We start from the raw sequence: 21,802 nt of genomic DNA on the forward strand, positions 1-21,802 counted from the left end.
CGAGACTGAAAATCTACACCATCCGCTTGGGTTTACGTGATGAGTGAGTGGATGGTAGAGAAAAGGTTTGTAACTCTTGCGCCTGCCCTGAGCAGTTCTGTGGAATTTTCAGAAAGGAAGGTCAAGGTTATGCCCCAATAACTTTGCACGTGGGCAATGCATATTCTCAGAACAATTCGGAACCTGGCATCTCACTGCCTCACCACAGTTTCCTGTGGGGATGATCACACGTTTCGAGAGGAAGAGACTGAGATGTGAAGAGGCGAATGATAAACAGTGTGACCTTTGAGACACGGTTATAAGTTAGTTTTGCTCATGTCAGCATCTGGACCCTTCACGGAGTCAAAACAAGTCGGTGAAAATCATGTAAGCTAGTATTTCATACTGTGTCGGCAATTTTCTAGAGTATTGTATTATGTTATTAACTCATTGTACTCATCTTCGCGACTCTATAAACATATGGTTATTAGATTTAGAATAACATTAGCATACATCAACCTCAAGTAACATGAAAATTAATATGAGAAACTCAGAACCAGCCAGGAAATACTGCTTGCCTGGGCTCATTGAAGCTTTGCCTGTTAGTGTAAAGCAACCAGCAGTGACCAGGGTGTTACCAATAGTAGGACAGCCACACTGGTTAGGGGGCAATGCTTCTGCGATGAGAAGCAGCAAGTGCTACTTTGATGGGCATTAAAATGTCCTTGGCTTCTCCCAAGCTTTTAAGTGGAATTTGTGATATTTTGGGACAGTCATTATTATTATTTTCTTTTACTGTTCTGACCCTCTTGTAGGTCCTTGCAAAGAGTGATTGTGCAAAGGTAAGAATTTAGAAAGGATCTTTTATCTTCTAGCCCATAGCTCAAAATAATTCTGGTACCCACTGACCTTGTCCAGCCTTTTGCAGTTTTCAGAAATAGGATTTTATTATATTGCTCTGCACTGGAAACCTGGCCCTCTTTTTTCCACTGTGAAAACAATTTAGACAAATCCTAAGTAGATAAACCATGAAACTGGAGGCAGACTGACTTATTGTTCCAGTGAAGGAACTGGATTACTTTTGAGAAAATAAATAGTATGCCCATCTTGATATCATTTTTATTCAACAAGAGGGAATATAAGCAGAGACATCTCAAAGTAAGTAAGGAGGTCTTGAAATTATTGAAAAGTCATGCTTGGCTGGGTTAGTCTCCCAGGTACTCACAGCAAGAGGTTAGATGCCCAAAAGCAGCATGAAGAGTACGGAAAACGAACAACTTTCAGGAAAGTGGTATTTAAGTTCAGAAAAGCTTGATATTTTTAAAGCACAGGCACCCATATTTAATAGTATCAAAATTAGGTATTTTTAAATTTGAAGAAGTTTTACCAACTTTTAAGAAGAAGTAATTGTTTTAGACATATATCATTGAATCATTAAAAACCTTGTGGCCAGTGAAAAAGGCGCACATTTCCTGTAGATGCCAAACTTTGCAATGTAAGCATGGAGTCCTGATGTTCTCTTAAAATGTCAAATAACCAAAGAAGGTACAATAATGCCATGTACCAAAATTGCTCTAACGTACGTACATACATACATACATACATACATACTTACATACATATATACATGCATACATATATGTAGTCCTTGAAATTCTTTTACAACATTTTCCCCCCTAAGATTGCTAAAAATGACTTTTTGCTTTTTGTTAGTTAAAACCTGTTCTAAACTGTAATATTACAAATGTTAATAATACTGGTGTCAGATGGAAGCTGCTTCCAGAAGAGGGAGTACCCCATGCTGGGGCCGGTGACGTCACTCACGTTCATTGGTCGGGCTGCACTGGAGCCTTGGGGGAATCAGGGATTGAGTTAATCAAATATTTCCATTGCAAAAACATTGTAAGTGATAGCATTCAGTTTTCATACATTCTAACAAAGCTTTGTTTTTATAAATGGCATAAAGGTCGTGTGAGATTTTTAGCTTTTGTCTCTGAGCTTCCCATTTTCATTTTGAAGTATTCCTTTCATTCATCCGTACTATCTGTTGTTTTTGCTGTAAGGCACTTAAATCATTTGTGGAAGGAAACAATATATATATAACCGTGTGTCTGTCTATATGCTATAATTTAAACGGAAAGCTTTACAGCACAGGAAACTAATGCTGTTGCTATCTCATTTTATTTCCCTTTTGACGGTAGTTGTTACATAAGTGATTCTGGGATGGGTTCTGTGCATTGGTCCTGTGTTGTGTACTTTTTCACAGCAGACTGGTACCTATTAGCTCAAAAGCCCACTGGCACCAAACTCATCTCTTACACATGCAATTATGTGAAATGTAGTCCAGATAAACAGATTTTCAGCCATTTTAGGGCCCACTGACTTTGCAGACCTCATGGGACTGCATCCATCATCTACCGGCCACAGGGGAGATACACCCGCAGGCTATGAAGAGCCCAAGCCCCAGCTGCCCTCCAACGCTCTCTGACACAGAGACTCGTGCCTGGCCACTGAGGGCACATCACCCAGACTGTGAGACCCCTCTTCAATCCTCCTCGCCTCTGGACCCGCCTTGCCCTCCTCCCCTTCTGGGGGTGTCCCCACCCCCCAGGTCTCATGCTGGAGGGACTTCCTCTGCATTTAAAGCACCTGTCACAGCACCCCAAAATAAGCCATGTGTGTGCTACTGCCACTCGGGGGTCATATCTTTTGCCTTGAACAGCCTGGCATCCCTGGAAGTCACTCTAGCTATGAAACAAATCTGAGAGACGAGGCCACATATACCCATTTTGCATCGTGTGCATAATAAATGCCATGCTGCACATTCCTCCTTCACTTTGTCATTTTATCTGATGAAATTCTTACCCCCCAGGTAAAGGTGTTATTGTCCCCTTAGCGCATGAGAACTGAGGGCCTCGACACGTCCCCATCAAGGAAGACATGTCCCTTCACTGGGGACGAGGCACACACCCAACCGTCAAACCTCACATATTTTCTGGTTCTAATCCCCAGCCCTCCACCTGGTGCTCTCTGCTCTCTGTTGAGTCCGAAAGACCCCATTGTGGGTTCTGCCACGCTGCATCCTGACACGCATGAGGCCTTCCTCTCATTACTGGGAAAGCAGGTTCATAGAAACCCGTTCTAAACTTACAGGGCCATGTGGGGTGGTGTATGATGTAGGAGTTCACCGATAGAAAAGCACTATTTCTTCCTCTCATTCTGAAATGAAACTGGGCAATGGGTCATACACTGTGGATGCCAAGATACTGAGACGAAAGAATTCGAGTGGTCACGTGACACAGGAGTATACAAGTTACTTGTGCCAAAGTGATACTTTGTGCATGACGGGCAAGAATTCATTATTCTGCATCCACTGCTAAAGTTGTGATTGGCTAGGTCTTTGAAGAGATGGGTGAACTGGGAAGGGAAGAGCCGGACAGATTACCCCCTCAGCAGTCTACAATAAGTTAGTTTTCCAAAACCAGTTTGAAGTGTGAATTAAGGGGTGTGTGTGTGTGTGTGTGTGTGTTCAATAGAAAAAAAATCTATAATATGCAAGAACCCAAATTATCTTATTGTTTAGACCGTATTTTTATTTTAGTGGTACCACATACCTAGCAACACAGGCTAAAAAAGATAAACTTTTCAAAAATAATAAATAAGGAAAAATTAATAAAAATATCACTTGTAACACTAACATGTTTTAAGCACAGATATTGTCAATTAATTTTTTACCCTATTGAGTGAGAGGAGGGAGATAAAAACTAAATTTTCATTCATTGCTTCTGCAGTTACAAGTTCTTACTCTGTCCAGTGCCTGATTCGGTAATTTATGAAACAGGGAAAGCGGAAGTCAGAGTTTATTTAAACAGGAAATTGTAGAAGACTGTCTTTGAGATATTGAAGAAATCAAAAGAAATATTTAACATCCTTCTCATCAGGGAAGTAACAGAGGTACATTACATCAAAACACACGTGTGTATGTGTGTGTGCATGTGCATGCGCGCCTATGTTTTAAGACAGGTCTCCACAGTGGTGTTAAATTATGAATTTGGCTCCTGAAGGAGATTTTTCAGAACACCAAGACTCTTGCAGAACGAGTTATCACTGTTGAGCCCAGTGGCCCATCTTCGTCTGGACTTCAAGGTCAAACACAAAGCACTCTCTTCTAAAGCTACTGGCCTAAAGAGCCACCTTGTGTATCGTACGACAGCACATCCGATGTAGACTGTGAATTTAGAGCCCATCGCTTGGGTTTTGATTTAGAACCCTACTAGAAGTTTGTCTCTATAAAATTTCTGATAAAACAGTTTTATAGACATAATAAATGTCAGGGACATGTGACCCCTTGGAATCCCCACTCCCTGGAGAAATAACTCCACATGGGGATATTTTCAGAGAGGGTGGAATTGTCACAGGTGACACTGTTGCCTGCCCCTATGTTTTGGCACCTGCCAACAGACCTTGGTTGCCATGGCATCACGCAATGCTGGCGTTTCCTCCTTCCTCCACTTACCTCTTTCAATCTCCCTTATGAACCACTTTTCTGCAGGATGCCTCTAAACTATTTGTGCTTGCCTTCGTTTCAGAGTCACTTTTCCACCCAATTTATATATTCTCCTGGATAACTCATACACTCCTAAGTCCACAGCAACCATCTAAATTGCCTCCGATCCACTGTTGTCTCCTTACCTATGTAACCATCCATCTGCCATGTTGGGTGCATTCTGATGTCACTGTGAGTGCCCCCCCAAAGGGGACAGGAGACTCACAGAGAAGGATTTTAATCCCTGTGCAGATTACCATGATGATCCCTCTCTGCTTTCTCCTAGACTTTGCTCGCCACATGGGAGAGCTTGATTCTGGAGGAGGGAGCTACGATACCCATGTCATTGTCAAGTATTGAGAGAAAATTATTCATATTCAGGAAAACTCACCTGTGATGCAAGTAGCTACCCTGTTTCCCTGAAAATAAGGCCTAGCCGGACAATCAGCTTTAATGCGTCTTTTGGAGCAAAAATTAATAGAAGGCCTGGTCTTATTTTACTATAAGACTGGGTCTTATCTAACATAATATAATATAAGACCGGGTCTTCTATTAATTTTTGTTCCAAAAGACACATTAGAATTGATTGTCTGGCTAGGTCTTATTTTTGGGGGAACACAGTAGTAGGTCCTTCTAGGACTTAGCCAAGACCAATTTTCTCTATTAAAATCTTCCCTTACATTCCTGCCCACCATTTACTGAACACCTACTATGTTCTTCGTGCTGTATCTAGCAATTTACAAATGTGACTTCTTTTTATTTGCTCAGTGACTCCTAGGTGAATCACCTGAGGTTGTACTGTGGAGAGACTTTGGCGAAAGGATTCTTCCCAGGTGTGGGCTTCTGTTGGTCTTGCTTCCAGGAGTCACCTGAGACCCAGGAACACAGGTGGTGACTCAGAGCCCTTGCTGGGCTGAGGGCTTCCTCTCCTCAGCCACGTGTCCAGGTCAGCATGATACCCACTTTCCTGGGCCAGTAGGTAGCACTGGGGAGGTAGCTGAGGCCAGTAGGTAGCACTGGGTGAGGTAGCTCACCCCCAGGCTCCACTAATACACTGTGCTAAATCTGAAGTGGAAACATCTTTAGCAGGAAATGTAGGAATGGTGAGTTCCAGAACTAGCCTTAGCAGTCTACTTTCAGAGTTATGCCTGCTTCGTTCTGCAGAAGGCGTTTCATTGATCATGTGCCCCGAGGCTGGTTAGGCTCAGTCCCTGGGGTTCTCCGAACATGCAACCCACCGTACTCATGTGCAAGTGAGTCCCAGAGACAACCAAAACAGGCCGCCATTGCAGCTGAGGTTAATGGTAGTCCAATAACGGTATGAGCTCAGTCAGTCCACCTTTATGGACTGTTGGAGGTAACTCTACACCTCTGTGGAGGGTGGAGAGGCTGCAGAGAAGAGCTGCGCACAGATGGGGAGGCCTCGTTTTCTGGAAGGCTCCCTTCAAACGTGGCTTAGCCCTCAGTCTGAGGGCAGCCATGCCAGAGGGAAAAATAATAGATGAGTAGGTCCAGGACACGTTCTAGTGTCTCCTCTGTTCTGTAACACCACATTCTTTATCGAACGTCCTCAAGTCCCCTTATCACATGTGCATTTACCCAAATGTTCTGAAGTGGCATCACTGTGAGTTTTGACTTATCCAAAGTCATACAATTTCCTGCCCGGGTCCTAGCTGAGATCTCGGGTTCCTCACAGCCATGTCTGCCTGTCCCAGCCAGTGCTGCTGGCTTTTCCTTCTGTCCGTGCTTCAGTCCCCACAGAGGGGAGACTCCTAACTGCCTCCCTAACTACCAGGCAGGGTTAACCTGCGTTCAGCTCATGAAAAGTTTTAAACCCTCACTCACTCTGTGCCTTTGAACACGCACTTTCTTTTCCCGGGACTAACCCCCACACCCCAGTTTGCAACCTAACGTTTACCTTCCCCTCAAAATGCATCTCAGGCACCACCTCCTCCAGACAGAAGTCTCTGGAATCCCCACGTTAAGTAGTTCTCAACTTAGTTTTCTTAATGTGTGCCTCTAGATTCTGAATGTGCCTCACCATTTCCATAAATGCCTGGGTTTTCTTTTCCAGTTTAGTTTCTTGAGGGCATGGGTATGTTCCCTTGTAATTTTTATTCCCTATATGTATTTCAGGGCCACTCAGTAAGCTTTTTTGTTTGTTAATGATTTTATTTATTGTCACTAAAACCTGTTTGTAGATATTATCTTAGACACAGAAAAATATTTAAGAAAACATAAGAGCAATAATCGGTAATGTTTTCTGCTTAGATCCTTAAATCCCTGACAAGTTTTCCTAACAATCACTGAGAAAGAAACTCATATGAGCCCCTTTTAGGGATGGGGAAACTGGGATATTTACATAACTTGCTTGACGCTTCATGTCAAGTGGGAAGATGGACTGGGATTGCAGTGGAAACACCCACTAAAGTAATAACCGGTTGAAATGTGCAGAGCTCATTGAGAATATAAATTTTGATATCTTTCCCTGTAAATATACAATTAATTATTGAGACATTACAAGTGCGGATGAATCAGTTGATCATTTTCTTCTCACATAAGTATTTGCAGTGAGCAAAAATATACCACATGCAGTGTATATTCAGATGCCAAGTTATAGCTGCACTTTCCCCAGATGAATCAATTTCACATTTTTTTCCTGAATTAGCTGTGAATTCTTTTGTCAGTAATTAAATTGCATTTATTCAATTTAAGAGAGAAAAGCCATCTGTCAGGTGTGTGAACCTAATTAGCCATGGTGTTTGAATGGGGCAGTATATAATGCTCGTGATTTTATTATCAAGAGTTACAATTCACACATACAGAATTTTATCATTACACTTCATGTGAATCTCAGCAGCTCATCAGAAGTCTATTTCTGGGGAAATCTTCATACTTTGGTTTGAAGAAGCACATTTTATGGGTGATTGTGTCTGAATGGAGACATCTGTAGTGAGACGAGTGTTTATAGAATGCCGTGTATGGTAGATAATGGCCACTTCATGCCAGCCCGTTACATCTGACACACATCTGGGACAATGCCGCGTAACCAGCTCTCCTGTCACAGGTGCTGGGCTGCAGCCGACAGGGCTCTGGATGAGCAGGACACTGCCACCCCACGCAGTCCAGGGAGGTGCCATAGGCAGACAGAAGGAACCCAGTGTGTCAAGCCCTGTTCTACTAAATTCCCAGGTAATCCTGCTCCGAAGTGGGTGTTTCCGTTTCACAGGAGACACTGCAGTTGGTGAAGGCAGAGTTAACAAATAACACGGGAGATACGATTGGTCAGCAAAGTTGACTTCCACGAAGCAATCCGAGCTTTGAAATACAGTGGTACTTCGGTTTTCGAACGTCTCCGTTGATGAACATTTCGGTTTATGAACCCTGTAAATTTTATGGATCTATGGTATCATGAGATGGTAAAATTCATGCTAAATTTGCAGTTTTAGGAGTTGATTTTAAAGGTCTGGAATGGATTAATCCATTTTGTATTACTTTCTATGGGGAAACCGTGCCTCGGTTTTCGAACGTTTCAGAAATCGAACTGTCTTCCGGAACGGATTAGGTTCGAAAACCAAGGTCCCACTATAATGTTAAGTTCTCTGACGTGGCACCAAAATAGAAGATTTTATTTTAGTAAATTGTGAAGGTTCACAACAGACCCTTGAGCAGAAGCATGAAGAGAAGGTATTCTCCAGCAGGAATTTTTTCTTTTTTTTATTACTTGGAAAAAGAATACACGTAGTTCCAGGTTTTTCATAGATTTTCTTTTTTTAATAGAAAAAAGAGAAGTATCTAGACAGCTGGCATCTAGATGATTAGATCTGTAATTTACAGGCTGAAATTTTATAATTTCACACAACTGGACAAAGACACGACGGAGACAGAACTCTAAAACCAAACCCATTGCCTGGTTTGACGTAGCAGAACACGGGTCAGGAGCGGTGGGAGGAGCAGTGGGTGACAAAGTGACAGTATGTCAGGAGGACACGGAGCTCGGCCACCGTTGTTCCCAGTCGCCTGAGTACGGCTTTGCCGTCAGGATAGGCCTTTCCGTGGCCTGTAGCCCTGCCTCCCTCCCCGAAGGTTTTGCTGCGTCTCAGGAATCCTGAATTCCTTAAAGCTGAGCAGTAGCTTGTTACTATTTGGTGGACAATCCACTGTTCACCCATTCATCACAATTATTAAGATACGTAGAAGAGCGTATCTGAATACCTTGAACAACTCACACGAGAGCTGCAAGCATCCCCCAGTGTTTCAATGTCACAATAGCCTAGGCATCATTTCTCATGAGGAAGCAAGTTTTCCCCACTTCAGGAGTTTCTACCATTCTTTGCAGTGAGTGAGATTTAACCTGAAGCCTCAGCAAAATTAGAAATTACATGGTGTATTGATTCATGAACAGACACAACTCAGAATATGAAATCTGCAAATGGCAAGGGTCTACTCTATTACAAATGCCAAAACCTGAACATAATTCTAAGTAATCATTGTCCTTGGATTTTCAAGTCAACACAGTGACTTCTCCATTGGGGAGAGGAAGCAGTTGACTTTTAAAAGCTGGTGCTTTGGGGAACTTATTCAATAGTGTTTGGGGATTTTGTTGGGTGTCCGATGGACATGTGTCCTGTTTGGGAGACCACCTCAGGGATGCTGTGGATGCCTGGTCATGGCATTGTACACCAGAGGCTGGACATTAATGAATGCCAACTATAATTTTATGTGTATAATGTGATGGCTCGGTGTGAGGTCGGGGTGGTGGTGGATGGGGGGAGGGGGGTTCACGGTGTGAGGGATGTAAAAATAAAATAAAATAAAATAAAACTAAAAAAAAAAAAAGCTGGTGCACGTGTGGTGTGATGGCCTCTGGCTACATCACAAAGGTGCTGTGACATGGACTCACTTTGTGGCATCACAGCTTTCCTTTACAAGACAAGACACTTATTATTGAGAATGTAGCCATTCTAAAATTGTGATCAAAGGTATCTCTGGATAGATACCTAAAAGTGGAATTGCTGGGTCATAAAGTAGTTCCATTTCCAGTTTTGTGAGCTACCTCCATGCTGATTGAATGGTGGCTGCGCCAATCTGCAATCCCACCTGCAGGGATCCCTTTTCTCCACATCCTTGCCAGCACTTGTTGTTTTGTTGATTTATTGATCATGGTCGTTCTGACAGGGGTGAGGTTGTACCTCATTGTGGTTTTTATTTGCATTTATCTGATGATTAGTGAGGTTGAGCATTTTTTCATATGTCTGTCAAGCAAGCACAATGTGCAAGCATGCGAGAAGTTGCAGAGACTGGCATGTAGGGATAGAGTCAGGGAGTGGAGTGGGGTGGTCTTAGGTCCTTGCAGAAGAGGGGCTGAAGTGACCATTCCTTAGGTTCTACTGGTAAATGGCTACTGTAGAGTGAGACAGCACAAGCATATACAGTGGTACCTCGGTTTTCGAACGTAATCTGTTTCGGAAGACCATTCGAGTTCTGAAACGTTCAAAAACAGCCGACAGCTAAGCCTCAGGATCTTGCACTCATCAGAAGCCATGTGACATGTTTGACTTCCGAGGTGTGTTCGAAAACTGAAGCATTTACTTCTGGGTTTATTGCGTTCGTAAACCGAAATCTTCGTCAACAGAGACGTTTGAAAGCTGACGTACTACTATTGTACATGGAAACCATTCTTCACTCCCCAAAGGAAATCTGTTATTCCAGGTTCTTCTTTTTCATTGAAGAAATCATTCACATAACATAAGTGGCCCAGGGCAAACAAAATGTTGTGTTCAAGCTCTCCATTTCTGCCTTCATCACCTTACTCCTAACTTGCAAACTATGTTCTCAGGGAGCATTAAAGGACTTCGGCTGGCCCACTCGCAAGTCATTCCCTTTGTGATCCTATAATTAACACAATACAGAGACCAAGGTGTCCTGTTGCATAACCCTCAGCCACACCGTCTGTGACGTGACTCTTCTCCTAAGAAGACTAAAGCAGACACTATATAACGTTTATATTTCTATGAGATTTACATCATGTGTGTAAATATACAAGTTTGAGTTTATATAATGATATATAGCATCTATATAAATAGTACAGATATTAACTGTGCTCCATAATTCTTCAGCATTATTATCCCCATTTAACAAGTGAGAAAAGTAAAGCTTAGATTTGTCGAATAATTGCTCTGGGTTCATTGCTATCATATGGCACTAGTTGAGAATGAAATGGCTGTCCATCTGATATCAGAGTCAATACTTAATTACTGTGTTCCTCTCTCCTGTGAAATCAGAGTGAATTGGGACTGGTCTGTTAGTCAGATATGAGGCAGAAATTGGAGCCTGACAGCAGGGTACCCCAGGAATTTGTGTTCAGCCACATGTCACACAGTGGGTACAAGGAGATGGGATCCCCAGGGAGGGTGTGGGAGCTGCCCTGTCTTAAGGATGTCCTTCCCTATAGGAGTGGATACCTCTGGCAGCAGCCCCATAGACAGAATTTCAGGGTTCCAGAAGGATTCAGTTCCAAGAGTGACAGCACTCAGGAAGCTGAAAGATATGTCTTCCTATCAGGTTTGATTATTCTTCTAGGGCAACCACATTTCACCAATAAGGGTGTTTATTATAAGCAGTGTTGCTCAGTAACTTACCTTCTTGATCTGTTTCCAGAGAAACATAGTTAAGAAGTTAACTGTTGGTGAGATTTCATTCTTCTGTATGGCCGATTAATACTCCATTGTGTAAATGTACCACGGTTTCTTAATCCAGTCGTCCACCGATGGGCATTTCAGTTGTTTCCATGTCTTGGCTATTGTGAATAGCGCTGCAATAAACATAGGGATGCATATGTATTTTTTTCGAATTAGCGTCTCAGATTTTTCTGGATAGATACCTAAAAGTGGAATTGCTGGGTCATAACATAGTTCCATTTCCAGTTTTTTGAGATACCTCCACACTGTTTTCCATAGTGGCTGCACCAATCCGCAATCCCACCAGCAGTGCACGAGGGTTCCCTTTTCTCCACATCCTTGCCAGCACTTGTTGTTTGCTGATTTATTGATGACGGTCGCTCTGTCTGGGATGAGATCATACCTCATTGTGGTTTTTATCTGCGTCTCTCTGATGATGAGTGAAGTTGTGCACTTTTTCATGTCTGCTGGCCATCTCTACATCCTCTTTAGAGAAATGTCTCTTCATGTCCTCTGCTCACTTTTTTAATTGGGTTGTTTGTTTTATTTGATGTTGAGTTGTATGAGTTTTTTTTTACTTATAAATTTTAGATATTAACCCTTTGTCAGATGTATCATTGGCCAATATCTTCTCCCATTCAGTAGGATGCCTTTTTGTTTTATTCATGGCTTCCTTTGCTGTGAAAAAACTTTTTAGTTTGATGTAATCCTATATATTTATTTTTTCTTTTGCTTCCCTTGCCCAAGGGGATATATTAGTAAAAATAGTACTAAGTGTAATATCTGCAAATTTACTTCCTATATTTTCTTCTAGGAGTTTTATGGTTTCGGGTCTTACATTTAAATCTCTAATCCATTTTGAATTTATTCTTGTATATGGTGTAAGGAGGTGGTCCAGCTTCATTTTTTTGTGTCTGTCCATTTATGTGTCTGTCCATTTATCCATTATATTTGTTTTATTTTATTATGCATACATACTTCCTTCCCCAAACATTCACCCTGTCTGGTATTCACTTTGTGTGCATTAGAAGGCCAGATTCTTATGCAGAAGGAGAAAGGAGACTTGCTGACCTCACAGAAGTATTCAAATGTAAATGCTGTTTAAAAAATAAAAAGAAAATAGTAATTGTTTGCTAGTATTTCAGATGACTATTCTACATTTTAATCTAAAGGTGGGTAATTGAAAGGTGAAATGGTCTTTGTGCAGGAACCCGAGTAGCACCAGAAATAATGAGGCTAGTGAATGAGTGCAGGGCAGCTGATGACAGCACGGGGACAGCACAAGTTTGTCATTCTTAAGGAAATACCTGTTCAGTGCAGGGACCATCGATGGAAGTTCAAACCATCAAGTAAAAGAGGAGGGGGCACTGGATAGCTACACGGTGTTTGAGGGGTCACGGAGGGTGTGTGACTTCTGGGAGAACCTAGATTTGGACCCGGGCAGTCGGAGACCCGTCACCTGCTCCCTGTCCTCAGAATGTATGTTCCGCTCGCCATTCCTACACCAGGATCTGTTTCAAGGACATGGCCTTGAGAGAGTAAGATACTACTAAGACCATCTGGGGGTTTAGTGGCGCTAAGGCCTCTGTGTAACCTTTAAGATTCTGGTGGGCGGGTGCTGAGATCTATTTGTCCTGCAGTCACCCTAGGTAAGCCTTGTATATAAGTTCCCTTGCTCGTTATACGTGCCCCCCACCCATGTGGAGCCACACTCTGTACTCTGCCACACTGTAGTATATCTGGAATTTTCCAAGTCCTCAAGCTCTGGTTGCTTTTTGCTTCCTAGATCTTTCTCAGTGTATCTCCTTTCTTTCTCAGTTTACTAGAAGCAGCCAGGAGAAGCCAGGCTGTGCCTTCCGCACTTTGTTTCACAATGTCCTGAGCCACCTACCCAAGCCTGTGGCCTCTAGATTCCACCTTCAGACAGAAGAACACAGGTAGCGGTGCCCTCTGCACTTTGTAGCAAAGACTCCTTCCTTCTCGTCCCAGGAGCACATCCACATTTTTGTCTGAGGCCTCTTCAGAGGCCTTGGTGCCACATTTCTGCTGGCAGGCTCTTAAAGGAAAGCTGGACTTTTCCTGGCACATGCCGCAAATTCTTCCCGCTTCCTTCCTTCTAGCCATCACCCCAGGGCAAAGCCACAGCTGCAGGTTTAGGTGTTTGCTTCCTGATACTGAAATGTGCATGAGTTCTCCAGGGTAGCTCTTACAAAGTATGGCAGACAAGGTGGCTTAGACGAGACAAACTTACTGTCTCACAGGCTTGGAGGTTAGATGTCCAAGGTCGCAATATTGGCAAGGCCGTGCTCCATCCGGAACCCTGTGAGGAACCCTCCCTGTCTCTTCCTGTTTCTGGGGCTTTGCTGCCCTCCATCTGGGTGTCCAACCCCCTGCACGTGCCGTTCTCTCTCTGCCTCTCCTCATCGTCTGCTCCTCTGTGTGTCTGTGCACGGATCTCCCCAGAGACCTGAGTTCCAAATAAGGTCATTCTATGGTGCTGGGAATGGGACTTTGACACATGTTTTTAGGGGGGGGACCAAATTCAGTTCAAGACACCACTCCATCCCATGTATTCTGGGACATTCCTTTTTCTGTAGAGAACCATTTCTAGAAGAGTTTCATTTAGCCTCCACTGTTTCTTTATGAAAATGTAACAGCTGTTTACACTTTTATTTTCCCTGTTTTTGAATGGAAGAGAGGTGCATTATAAACATGATCTCCAAATCGCTCCGCCCACTTGGTCAGGCCGCAGGTCTAAGAGCCGCTTGCCCAGTTTACCAACACAGGATTCTCACGGATATTTGCGTTCTGCCCATATTTTCCTTGGGAAAGGCCATCTCAGTTAAGTTGAGGGCCAGCTGAATTCTGTCAGTCTCAACACCGGGGCAGAGCACGCCTGTGAAAACCTGGGCCTCAGATCGTTGGGCTGGCAGCCCCTTCTTACCTCCTTGGGAACACTGGGCTCTGCTGGTATTTTAACCCAGTTTCGGTCAATGTGGGCCAATTACATTTGCCCCAAGAGTTATTTATCTCATGTGCATAATTGTTTATATAGACGTATACCAGAGAGTCTGTGCTTTTTGTTTATCTCTTGACAATTATTTCCTCAACTATTTTGTACATTTATAATTTCTATCTTTTTTGAATTAGTCTTAGTAGTTGTTTTGCTATTACACAGAATTTTCAGAGACGGCTTTTTATTACTTTTAAAGCTTTCCCCCACATTTTACAACTTATCTCCATTTTCATCAGAATTAATTCATTGCTTCTGCTTTCTCTTATTTTGTTTCATTTGTCTTTTTTTATGTTTTTCAAGATTTTTTAGTTTGTTTAAACTTTTATTTATTTTAAGAGTGTTTCTCCAGGCCCCGTCAGCGCCAAGTCAAGTGGTTGTTTCAATCTAGCTGTGGAGGCGCAGCTCACAGCGCAGTGGCCCATGTGGGGACCGAACCGGCAACCTTGGTGTTAAGAGCACACGCTCTAACCACGGCGCTAACTGGCTGCCTCCGAGATTTTTTAGTTTTACTGTGGGCTAATGTTTTTATTTTTAAAAATCCTTATTAATCTAGTGTTTTAATTCTGTGAAATTTCCTCTGATCGCTGCTTTAGCTGTATACCAAAATTTTTTGTATGTCTAGATTTTATTTCCTAGAAATTCTGAAATTACATTTTGTATTTCATCTTATATACAAGATGGTGTGTTTAATATTGTCATTTCAAAGTGGAAGGATCTTTTTTTCTAAATAGTATTTATAGTATTAGTTGTTGACTTTTCTAGTTGCTACTAATTGGATGAAAGGAGATCCTTTTGCACTGGGCGCTCTGCAAAATGCGTGCCGTCTGGAAAAATGACACATTCTTTCTCCCTTTCCTTCTCCAGTGTGGACTTTGCCTGAATTACATAGGATGGGCCTGACATAGATTCGATGAGGACATTTTTAAGTTCCATCAAGTATGCAGTTATCTGAGCTGTCAATCTCGTCTCCTCTGCCCCAGAACAGAACACCTTCGCTCTGTCATTACTTCCTTTTCTCCCTCTTGGATGTTCCCGAGGTTTGCTATGAACTGTCCCATGAGGACTTGGGCGTGCACTGTCTTTATGCAAATATGTCAGTGCAGGTTTCCTAAGTGAGGAAAGGGGACAGTGTTGCTAGCACCGGGAACCTGGGATTCTCTGTAATCAAGACTAAACTATGCAAGCTAACGATGAGATATTGTGTTCCTATCAGATTGTTAAAGAAATAGTACCAGGTGTTATGCTGAAGAATTCAGCTTTACACATTCTGAATCCCAACAGCTGAAACAAGTTATCTGATGAAAGATGGAGAGAGAAGTAAGCCTCAGCCAGACTCAGAGTGCAGGAAATTGTGGCTGTGCCACGATTATCATCGTTATAAAACCCACACGAGAAAATCAGAACAGATTGATATAATCCTCCCTTCCAATGGGTAGCATCTCTAGAGTTGTTGTTCTTACGTGTGTACGCACCTGTGATCTCATGTCAGGACTCTGACACAGACAGTCTCCTTGTCTGCATTTAACTGTCACTGCAAGTGACGCTGGCAGGCAGTTTCCTGCATGCACTCTGGGAACTCTCTTCTCCAATATTTCACACACGTGCTGAAGGGAACGATTTGGGGCGCATGCTGTCTGCTCTTCCAAACTACGATGGCAACTTTGGGCTTTGCGATTTCAACAAAGGACAGATGTTTTATAGAAGGAGAGCTGAGAATCTGGGATGTATGTGCCCAAGGTCTCTCTGGTATAAGGCGGTGGAGTCTAGAGGCAGAACCCTCATCTGACCTAATTTATTTACGGAGCATTCATTTTTTTACTCCACTGGGACTTGTTGAATTTTTTTTATTCTCCAGCTCTATAGCTGCGAAGATACAGATGTTTTCTGCTGCTGAAAATTTTGCAGCATACTCATGGAGACGTGCTAGCTTTTACTCTCTTACTCTCTTACTCTCTTACTCTTCTTAACCTCCAGCCAAACAAAATCTTGTTCTCCTTCTACAACCTGCATTTCTGAGCCCCTGCACTGGGCCTTGTGTTCCGACACCCTCCCCACACCCCACTGCTCTCCAAATCCAAGCTGGACCTCTGATTCTCCTTACCTCCTGTTACAGGAAGCTTCCTGTGATGACATCTCCTCCAGCATGGAGAGAGTCACTTCCTCTGTGACATCCCAAAACATGATTTCTGTGTCTCCTATCACTCGTCACCTTCCACTTGCTGTTGCAAGTGTGCATTTGTGGCCTCACCACATAGACAAAACTCCTGTGAACTTTCCCGTGTCTGTTCATTGCTCCCCAACTGAGCTCAGCAAATCCCCTTCTTGTGCACTTGCTGTCCAGTGCCTGTAATCCATTAATATGTCACGTGCCCGTATTTCTTTCTCTGTTAAAATGAGGGTTTCTCAGAGGCTTTCCCTAAAATAGCTGTTGCCATCATGCTGTGTCCCATGTGCTGCTGGTTTTCTCTAAAATCCTGCAAGTTACATAATTACATTTTGTGCCATAGACTTTACTCTCCCTAAGAGTAGGGCCTGGTTTATTTCATCAGTCTACGTCCCATGACATTAACCATATTTGACATTTAGAAAGTACTTGAAAATATTTATGAATAAATTAATTGATTACTATTGATATATGTAAAAATTGTATCAGGGTGATATTTGAAAAAATCTGAGTATGTGCAGTAAGTTGGAGGTGTCGAATAAATTCAGTGACCAATTAAGGTTCCTCATACTGGTGGAGCGTTTCCCATCTTGCTCTCCATTACTGGGAATGGGATGAATCCCTGCAGGTGTCCCCCTGGCAGAGCTTCAGTGACCAATGAATAGGTTTCTCTATATCCCTGAATAATGGCTTAAGCTCTACTATTCAGAGCTGGAGGCTCTACGTGTAGCAGAGAGAAGTGAAGCTTGTAATAACCCCAAAACTATCACTGAGGGCAATTTATGTAACAAAACCTGTAATGGTTTTTAAAGTAAGTAAGCTACCCCCCCCCAAAAAAAAAAAATAAACACTCCTGGGCAACACTGTCACTTCATCCTCAGAAGTAATAGAAGTGAATATTTCTCAGCAAATCCTCCTGAGGCTTGTGGACAGTGACCTGGTGCTTCACGAGCCAGTCACGTCAGCACCTGGCCATGTTCACCCTCTCGTGTGACAGCTAAACCCCATGACACCGACTGACTCGACCTGCCTCACAGAGCTTGGAAATGGCTGTAGAAATGGTCAGAGAAATTTCCAAGGACCCTTTAGCTGGCTTTTAAGGAATCGCATCCACTTGCGAGTGTTCACTGGAGTCCTGTGAGGATGTTGTGCAACGGGCTGTGGAGAAGACCTGTGATTAGCGCTGTGCCTGCTGTGGTCTCTGGGGTCCTCTTCAGGCTAGGAAGTGTCCCCAGTGACGTCACTGTGGAGTCCCCAGCCGGCATGACAGCAGCTAACTGGGACCATGCTCATCGGCCCCACGGGATTGGTCCTCTCCTGCTTGTGGGCTTAGAGCTTTGGTCCCTCACGGTGGTCATAACAGAAACCTACGCTGGGGGATGGATGCGCCGGGAGAGCTCGTTTTTCTCGGCAGCAGAGAGCATCCGCCCAAGTGTCTGTGTTAGTTTGGCTTTCCATGAAAACAGACCCTAGGAGAAGGAATCCGAGTTCAGTCACTTGTTTAGGAAGTAACCCTGGTTATGGTGAGGAGAGACTGGAAAAGAAGAAAAGCCACGTGGTGGTGGCTGTCCATGCATGGGGCTGTGGGGACACACACAGCAGCCCTCGGTCAGCAGGCCCTGGGCCGGAATACTGGGGGGCTGGTCTGCTCAGGGCTGCTCCCCAGGCCCGAGGACAGGAGTAAGTCCCCCACGTGACAAAGTGCACAGAATTCCCAAGGATCGAGCATATAATGAATGTTTTTTTCTGGCCACTGAAGAAAGGATGAGTCACACGTCTCTGCCCACGTCACACCGAGGATGAGTAGGGAAATCCCGGGCGTCCTCTGCTTTTCTCTCCTTCCTATATTTTTAACCCCAAAGTGCCTTCACCAGTATGTTTGTGGCCCCGAACCACAGTTGCACTGCAGACATGGCCCACGGGTCAGAACAAACTCACGGGCATAATGGATCCACCTGGAAATCCAACGAGGCCAACCAAAAGACGCAGTCTCAGCCCGGCCAGGGCTCTTGGAGTTCCTAATATTTGCTTTGTCCTCCAAATAGGAGCATTGGGGTCGGTGATGCAGGAAAAAGTCCACGCAGCGTCACACAGGGAAGAGGCTGGGCCTTCAGCTCGTTTTCTCCCCTTTGCTTGTTTCTCTAGTTTGTTCGGCTATTTAACTGCTGTGTTGCTGTTTTACTCTTAATTACGGAGATGAAGCAGACTGTGTCACACCTGATACGGAAAGTTAATTTAGTTAAAAACCACAGAATGCAAATATCCTAAATTATTATTTCCTTCTGGGGAAAAATCTGTCCTTTAATTTTTGCCTTCAAAAATGCTTTTACGCTGGGTAGTAATTCATTTTATTTTGCCTTTTATATAATTCCAGGAATTGTATCTTTCATCTAGTATTTGAAATGATAACTGATAAGAGAAATAAATCAAGAGAATAGACCCAGCTATTGTTCCAACTCCTTAAATTATGGTTTATCTAGTCTGATAAGAAGGTTAATTTACCTTGGAAAGAGCAAATGTGTTTACTGAAAAGTGGGTTTCCTGTTGCCAGGTAAGATAAATGTCAGACTAAGGGCCAGAGGTATAGCTTCCTTATATTTTAATATCTAAATAGGGAGCTTTGAAGCAGTATAAAATGTCATTCCTCTAGAAAGAGGGGAAAGGATTATCATTTAATCATCAAATATTTGCTGGAACCTAGCATATGTCAGAAAATGATGTTGGAGTTGGGGCTACAGCTGCGAACAAAATAGCACTTCCTGCAGGGTTCACATTTGACCCAAATAACCATGAGCTGAGTGGCTGTCACAGCCTGAGCACCAGTAATTGCGCACTTCCCACCAAGGAGGAGAAATGACATCTTCTGCGTGGAGTTTCAACACCACCGAAGAATGTGACTATGGGATGAGGAGCATCTGGTGAATCGGTGCTTTCCTTCCATTCTTTGTCACTCTCATCATAACCTCTGTGGTAGGACTGCTACTTCCCTACAACCTCGGTCATTATAGTCCAGAATAATTAAACGTTTCCATCATGTCACAGCTGTGGCAGAGCAGGGTTTTCATTTGGGTGTTGGGCTGATTCTGGAAAGTCTGTCATGGAAACAGTACTGTTTCGGATATGTGGCTGGAGGACCTGCTGTTCATTTGTACCAGTAATTCTAGAAGTTTCCAGGGCTTCTGGGAAGCGTTCATAGCTTGGCTATTGTAGAGCCGCTGCAAAGTCATCTAATGCAGTTCACAGTCTAGAACGGATCACCGTCTAAGTTGGAGCTGGAGGAAGTCTGGCCCTAGAGAGTATTTTGACAGAAATCTTGCTTCTGGTTTATATTTGTTAAGTTTCCCTATGGGTCTTTTATTTAAGAGTACAGATGTTTGTTGTTTTTCATGACTTACTGAATAAATGGCGCACAAGAGGAGGTTTGATTTCTTAATTAAGGCAAATCTCATTAAAGTTTGTGCATTTAAACATTTTCTTATGTTAAAAAGGCTTTCAATTCAATTCCTCTTTTTTTGGTATCATTTAAGTATTTGAGATTAGTTTAAACTTTGGATTGACTAAGGCAGTAAGAATTCACACATTTTGGTACTGAGAAATGAATTCCAGACACAGATTTTCTTTTTTTAAATTTCATGTTTCTTCTAAAAAGATTCTGAGATTAAGAGAATAGAGACAAGATTTTTGTCTTAATTCTTTATTGTCTACTTGTGAAATCTCACCTAAGACATTTGTCATCCTGAGAAAATTAACTTTCAACACATCATATAACTAATGGTAGCTACTGATTACTGTAATGCAGTTTTAATAAAAAACACCATAGTAAAATCAGCATTTTCACATTATAACGATTTAATAATTACCACTCAAACAACATATTTTACATTAATACAGCAATATGTAATTGAATCAATAGTAATAGCAATGCTTATTATAATCATAACACAGAGAAAAAGTAGGTGGAAGAGAAAGGAAGGGAAAGGAAGAGAAAGGAATGTCCGTTTTTTCTGTGTATTGGAGTAGGTAATTCATGGAAAATAGTCACATAATTCTGCTGAATGAAGAATTGCTGCATGAGCCTCTCATGCGCGGATGACAGTTTTGTGTGGAGCTTCCTTGAAACAAACCGCCTGGCATTTGATAGCACAGCCCAGAATTAAGTGATAGTTACAACTGTGACGTGTTTGTTTCCCACTGATGTTCAGACGTGGGTGCTAAAGAAACCCAGCACGAGAAGCAAACTGTTCACCACCTATGCCGTGCCAGCCCCATAATGTGTGGCCTTCCTCGATTTTTCAAAGTATTGCCACGTAAACTGTTCTGGGACCTTCTGTGAAAAGCACAGCTGATGCTGTCTCTGTTCTACCCTGTGACTTTATCAGTTTCGTAAATGGAAACCATGTACGTCCAGTACATGTGTGTAGGTGTGCACACACGTGCACACAGACATCTCCGTATGAATACACGTTACGAGTACAGCACGATTTATCAACCTGAGGCCGTGCTCAGGAGAATATTGAATGACACCCTTACATGTGCAAATGGGATTGGGAACAGGACTTCTACCACCTTCCTAGTCATCACACATACTGCAGTGTTCCTGTCTGTCTATTTGCACCTGTGACACAGAGCTTAGTCTTCCTGAGTTTTGTGAAATTATTTTATTAATTGGAAAATATGTACATATATTTGGCTCTGTCCTGCTTATGGAGCTGATGCCGAATGCTAGCCCTTTTGCTCCTATTAATAATAGCAGACCTATCTTGATTTTTAATTTGGAAAGGGAAGGGCGCCAAACCATGCCAGGCTCGGCAAGGACCAGGGGTTGTGGAGAATTTTTGATCATGAGAATCAACTGATCTTCTCCAGACACGGGAAGATGTGTCATCTCCACATGCGAACCGTCCCAGGCGGTGGCAGTCGCTTTGCGCAGGAAGGACTTCTCCATTTGATCATGTTTTCACAATTGAGGACAGTCACGGCTGAGTGCACAGCACGTGGCCATGAGCCGGATAAAGGTACATCATGAAGTGTCCTAGTTAGAACACAGGGCTACCTGCATCATTTATATATTTATGTATTTCCTGAGAAAGTTAGTTGTGCGCGCGCGGTACTTCTAACGCCTTGTACTGACTGAGGCCGAGCGTTCTGTCTCTAGAAGAAGTTTTAGCAGAGCCAGGAGAAAGGACTGCCTGGCTTACAGATGTGAGGTCTACACTGGTACCTGTGAGAGGGGACACTTCTTCACCCCGATACACAGACCGCTGAGCGTGGGACTTACGTGGGCATTGGTATTGCTGCCTTGATAAGCTTGTGAAATCAGGTTAATTTTATGTGGAGTCAATAAGAAAAAGTTCATTTGACTTCTCCTGCAATTGAGTATTTTGAGATTAATCTAGAAGTAGCATCTTCTAGTTTTC

Source organism: Rhinolophus hipposideros, assembly GCF_964194185.1.
Source record: "Rhinolophus hipposideros genome assembly, chromosome: 18".
Lineage (NCBI taxonomy): Eukaryota > Metazoa > Chordata > Mammalia > Chiroptera > Rhinolophidae > Rhinolophus > Rhinolophus hipposideros.